At 36.9% G+C, this 6,013-nt stretch overlaps 1 protein-coding gene across 4 annotated transcripts in view; it reads left to right on the top strand.

Moving 5' to 3' along the window:
* MAN2A1 (mannosidase alpha class 2A member 1) overlaps positions 1 to 6,013 on the top strand; it is a 160,255-nt gene that overhangs the window by 54,047 nt on the left and 100,195 nt on the right. The window lies entirely within an intron of this gene.

Genomic DNA, 6,013 nt, shown 5'->3' on the forward strand with positions numbered 1-6,013 from the left:
GGCACCCCATGAGGGTGTGGCCAGCTTGGATGAGTGGCTGATGGCTGTTTTCAGGCTGGCCACAGCCCCTTCAGGGTGGGGGTCCCCGCTGGAGTACCTAGCAATCCTGGATGAGGGGCTGAGGGCCGTTTTCAGGCTGGCCACAGCCCCTTCAGGGTGGGGGATCCTGCTGGGGTACCTGGCCAGTTTGGATGAGAGGCTGAGGGCCGTTTTCAGGCTGGCTAAGTCCCCCAGCAGGGACCCTCACCCCATGAGTGTGTGGCAAGCCTGGATGAGGGACTGATGGCTGTTTGCAGGCTGGCCAAAACTCCCAGCCACCCAAGCTCCCAGTGGAGGCTGGCTGGAAGCAGGTATCTGGGATTTATTTGTCTTCTATAATTGAAACTTTGTTGCCATGAGCGGAGGCAACAGTCAGCTCGGCAGGCGGGAAGCTTGGGTTCCTCCATCGCCCGGGCAACCAAGCCTCCTGCTTGCTCCAGCTCTGTGGCTGCCGGCCGCCATCTTGGTTGGGTTAATTTGCATATAGCCACTCTGATTGGCCTGGTGGGCATGGCTTAGGGCATAGTGAAGGTATGGTCAATTAGCATCTTTGTCTTTTATTAGTGTAGATAATGAATTTTCCCAATACTGATTATTGTCAAATAATTTATATTTTATTTATGTTGTTTCTTTGTTCATGAGTTATGTAGATATGATATAGTCTTTTAGGGTCATCCACCTTGTTTAATCTACTATTTTATCTCTATTTTTTTACCTATATTTTTAATAGTTAGAATAACTTTTTTCCAAACATATCCCATTGGGATTTTAATTATATGCTACTTAACACACTTGGTCATAAGAGGCAAAAACCTAATTTACTATCTAAGAATATATTAAAAAAAGTATTAATTTTATCATTGAGAATTCCAGATATATGGTAGCTTCAGGTAAGGTTGGATCCAGGGGACTCAAAGTATGTTGTCTGAGCACTGTCTCTGGCTCTGCTCTTTTTTACATGGTTTTAATTCTCTCCTGGCTCTCACCCCATGGTAAGATGGCCATAGGCAATTAGAACTCATCTTCACAGTCTAACAACCAGGTCCAATTTGAGTCAGGTGCTTATTTCTGAGCCAATTACTGTGGCCAGAAGTATAGCAGCTGAAATCACCAAGGCCTAGTTTGGTGGAAATGGTCATGGGGACGAGGGGTTTGTGGGGTCAGCCTCACCTGAAGCATGTGAATGGATGGGCCCTCCATGGGGAAGGAAGGGTCCTGTTATTACAAGAAGTGGGGAAGAGGATGCTACACTAATAAAATCACAGGTTCACTACAACTCAAAAGGACATGGGACTAACTGAAATTTTTGTGATATCTAATATTTGCATTCTGTAACACGATATGTAATTTTTTAAAAACATTACTAACTCTCAGTACAACTTTGTAGTTCCTGTATGTAAGCAAACATGTTTTTATTGATGTTATTTCTAGATATTATATTTTCTATGTAGAGATAAAGTCCCTATTAAATTTTTTTCTCTATGTTTTAGTTTGGAATAATTTCAAACTTGAAAAATTGTAAGAATACTAGGTATAAAGAATTCTCATAAACTCCTTAACCATGTTCACCAGTTATTAATATTTCAGCATATTTAAATTATTTTTCTTTTTTTCCATATTGTTGTTGTGATTGTTGTTATTGTTAGAGAAAGTTGAAGATATCATACCTGTGCAGAAAAGAGATAACATAGTAGATCGGAAATTGCTATCCTTAGAAAGATTTTGATTGCAAGGTTGGCCCTTGGTTGGCGTCTGGAGGCTTGAATTTCCTAAATGCTAAGAGTGGCTTGCTGTGTTTAAGTTATTTGTAAAATCCAACGTAGTTTATGCTAAATACTTGTTTTTCTTCTGGGAGTCTATAATCTCAATATATACTAGGCAGAGGGTGCCTACCTGACCAACCCCAATGAAAACGTTGGACACTGAGCCTCTCAAGAGCTTTCTTGGTTGACAGTATTTCAGGTGTTGTCACAGTTTGGTGCTGAAGGAATTAAATATGTCCTGTGTGACTGCACAGGGAGAGGACTTTTAGAAGCTTGTGCCGGTTTCCTGTGGACTGTGCCCTTGCCTTTTCCGTTTGCTGATTTAGCTTTGTATTCTTTCATAGTAATAAATCATAGCTGTGAGTATAGCTGTGTGCCAAGTCCTGTAGATTTTCTTAGCAAATCACTAACTGGGAAGTAGACCTGAATACCCCTTGATTTTCTAAGCCACAAGAGTATTGTAAGCTAAGAATATTCATTTTTTAAACCTCAGTTTTTACGGGATTTTTCTTTATGTTTAGCTTTTATTGACATAATTTATATGCAGCATTACATATAAATCTTAACTGTAGAGTTTCAGTTTTGACAAATGTACATAACGCATTTAATCCACGTCTTCCCCACTCCAGAAAGTTCCTTATTCTGCTCAGCTCTCCCCTTCAGTCATCTGCTCTCTGATTTCTATCACTGTACTTTACTTTTGCCTATTTAAGAATTTCATATATATGGACTCTTTTAGATCTGGCTTCTGGTGCTCAGCATACATTTTTTCTTATACGTGTATTGTTTAACCTAAAAAATTCACCCATTTAAAGTGCATAGTGCAGTAGTTTTCAGTACATTTACAGAATTGTGCAACCATCTATTTTTAGGACTTTTTCAACATCCCAAAGAGAAACCACTTACTCTCTAATAGTCACACTACTTTCTTACTCTCCTCCCTTCCTTGCCTCAGTCCCAGTCAACTAGTGATCTCCTTTTAAATATATGGATTTGACTATTCTGGACATTTCACATAAATGGAATCATACATTATGGCCTTTATGACTGGCTTCTTTCACTTAGCATTATGTTTTCAGGGTTCATCCATGCTGTAGCAGATATTGTGATTCATTCCTTTTCATAGCAGAATATTCTGCGGCTTGAATACACCACATTTATTTATCTTTTCTTCAGTTGAACATTTTGATTGTTCCCCTTTTTGATTGCTATGAATAATGTTGCTGTTATACAATTGTCTTCAGTTTTTGTGAGGACGCATGTTCTCATTTTTTGGGGTATAGACCTAGGATTATATTTACTGGGTCATATAACTTCGTTTAGCATTTTGAAGAACTTCCTAATTGTTTTTCAAAATGGCTGCACCATTTTACATTCCCACCAGTAATATAAGCGTTCTAATTTCTCCACATCTTCAACAACATTGGCTATTGTCTTCTTTTTTATTTTAGCCATATTAGTGTGTGTGAAATGGTATTTTATTATGGCTTTGATTTGCATTTTCCTAAAGACTAAAGATATTAAGTATCTTTTCATGTGTATATTGCCTATTGATATACCTTCTTCAGAGAAATGCCAATTCAAATGATTTGCCTATTTAAAAAAAATTTTTTTTGAATAGTCTGAGGAGGATAGGTTTTAGTTCTTCTTTGAATGTTTGGTAGAACTCCCTGGTGAAGCCCCCCAGACCGGGCTTTTGCTTGCTAGAAGTTTTTTTATTACTGCTTCAGTTTTATCAGTAGATACTGGCCTTTTCATGTTTTTTGATTCTCCCTGCTTGAGTTTTGGAAGATTGTATTTTTCTAGGAATATGACCATTTCATCTAGGTTGTCCAGTATTTTGAAGTAGAGTTATTTGTAGTATTTTTTTTTTGTCTGTGGGATCAGTTGTTATTTCACCTCTTTCATTTCTGATTTTGTTTACTTGGGTCCTCTCTCTTTGTTTCTTGGTGAGCCTGGCTAGAGGTTCGTCAATCTTGTTTATCCTTTCAAAGAACCAGCTCTTGGTTTCATTGATCTTGATTTCATTAAATGTTTTTGTATGTCATTTATTTTCAATCTGATCTTTATTATTTTCTTTCTTCTGCTTACTCTGGGCTTTTCTTGTTGTTCTCTTTCTAATTCTTTGAGTTGTAGGTTTAGATAATTTATTACCATTTTTTCTTGTTTTTTGAGGGAGGGCTGTAGAGCTATGAACTTCCCTCTCAGGACTGCTTTCATTATGTCCCATAGATTTTGGATTGTTGTGTTTTCATTGTCATTTGTTTCCAGGATGCTATTTATTTCTTCTTTGATCTCTTCGGTAACCCAATCATTGTTTAATAGCATGCTATTTAGCCTACAAGTGTTTGATTTTTTTCATTGTTTTTATTGTAGTTGATTTCTAATTTTATATCATTGTGATCTGAGAAGATGCTTGATATTTCTGTCTTCTTGAATTTGAAGAGACTTTGCCTATGTCCCAATATGTGGTCTGTCTTTGAAAATGCCATGTGTATACTTGAGAAGAATGTATATTCTGTAGCTTTGGGGTGAAATGTTCTGAACATGTCAATTAGTTCCATCTGACCTAGTGAGTCATTTAGGATTGCTGTTTCTTTGCTGATTTTTTGTTTAGAGGATTTATCCAGTGATGTCAATGGGGTATTAAAGTCCCCTACTATGATTGTATTACCGTCAATCTCTCCCTTGATATCTTCCAGAAGTTGTCTTACGTATTTGGTGGTCTAGTTTACCAGTTTACCCTGAGTGCATATGTTTACCAGAGTTATATCCTCTTGTTGAATTGCTCCCTTTAATATTATCAAGTGGCCCTCCTTATCTTTGTTATGGCCTTCAATTTGAGGTCTATTTTGTCAGATATAAGTATCACAACCCCAGCTCTCTTGTAGATAGCAAATATATGGGTCATGTTTTCTTATCCACTGAGCTACCCTGTGTCTTTTGATTGGAGCATTTAATCCTTTTACATATAAGGTTTTAATTGATAGGTACTTGTTTGTTGCCATTTTTATTCTTTATGCCATGCTCCTTCTTCCCTTTCTATTTCTTCTTTTTACAGCAGTCCCTTTAGCATTTCTTGCATTGATGGTAATAAACTCCCTTAGCCTTTCTTTGTCAGTGAAGCTCCTGATTTCACCTTCAATTTTGAATGAAAGCCTTGCTGGGTATATTATTCTTGGATTCAGACCCTTGCTTTGCATAACTTTGTATATTTCAAGAGGAAGGCACACTTCCAAGCTCTTCCTATGAAGCCAGCATTACCCTAATCCCAAAACCAGATAGACACTACAAAGAAAGAGAATTACAGGCCAATATCCCTGATAAACATAGATGCTAAAATCCTCAATAAAATTCTAACAAATCGGATCCAGCATTACATTAGAAAGGTCATACACCTTGACAAAGTGGGATTTATTCCGGGGATGCAAATTGATACAATATCCACAAATCAATAAATGTTATACATCACATAAACAAATTGAGAGACAAAAATCACATAATCATATCAATTGATGCAGAAAACACTTTTGACAACGTCCAACACCCTTTCTTGATTAAAAACTCTCAGCTAAGTGGAAATAGGGGGATCATACCTCAACATAATAAAGCCTTATATGACAGACCTACAACCAACATCATACTCAATGGGCAAAAACTAAAACCATTTCCCCTAAGATCAGGAATAAAACAGGGATGCCCATTTTCACCACTCCTATTCGACATAGTACTGGAGGTACTAGCAATAGCGATCAGACAAGAAGACATCCAAACTGGACAAGAAGTAAATAAAAGGTATCCAAATTGGAAAAGAAGAAGTAAAACTGTCATTATTTGCAGATGACATAATATTATAAATAGAAAACTCTAAAAATTCCATCAAAAAACTACTAGACTTAATAAATGAATTCAGCAATATATCAGGATACAAAATTAACACCCAGAATATATGGCATTTTTATACACTAATAATGAACTCACAGAAAGAGAAACTAAAAAAAACAATTCCATTTACTACTGCAACAAAAAATTAAGATACCTAGGAATAAACTTAACTAAGGAGGTAAAAACCCTGTACTTGAAAAACTACAGGACGTTGAAAAAAGAGATAAAGGAAGACATAAACAAATGGAAGAATATACCATGTTCATGGATTGGTAGAATCAGCATCATTAAAGTGGCCATACTACCCAAAGCAATCTATAAATACA

The sequence above is a fragment of the Myotis davidii genome, unplaced genomic scaffold (assembly GCF_000327345.1).
Source record: "Myotis davidii unplaced genomic scaffold, ASM32734v1 scaffold812, whole genome shotgun sequence".
In the NCBI taxonomy this organism is placed as follows: Eukaryota; Metazoa; Chordata; class Mammalia; order Chiroptera; family Vespertilionidae; genus Myotis; species Myotis davidii.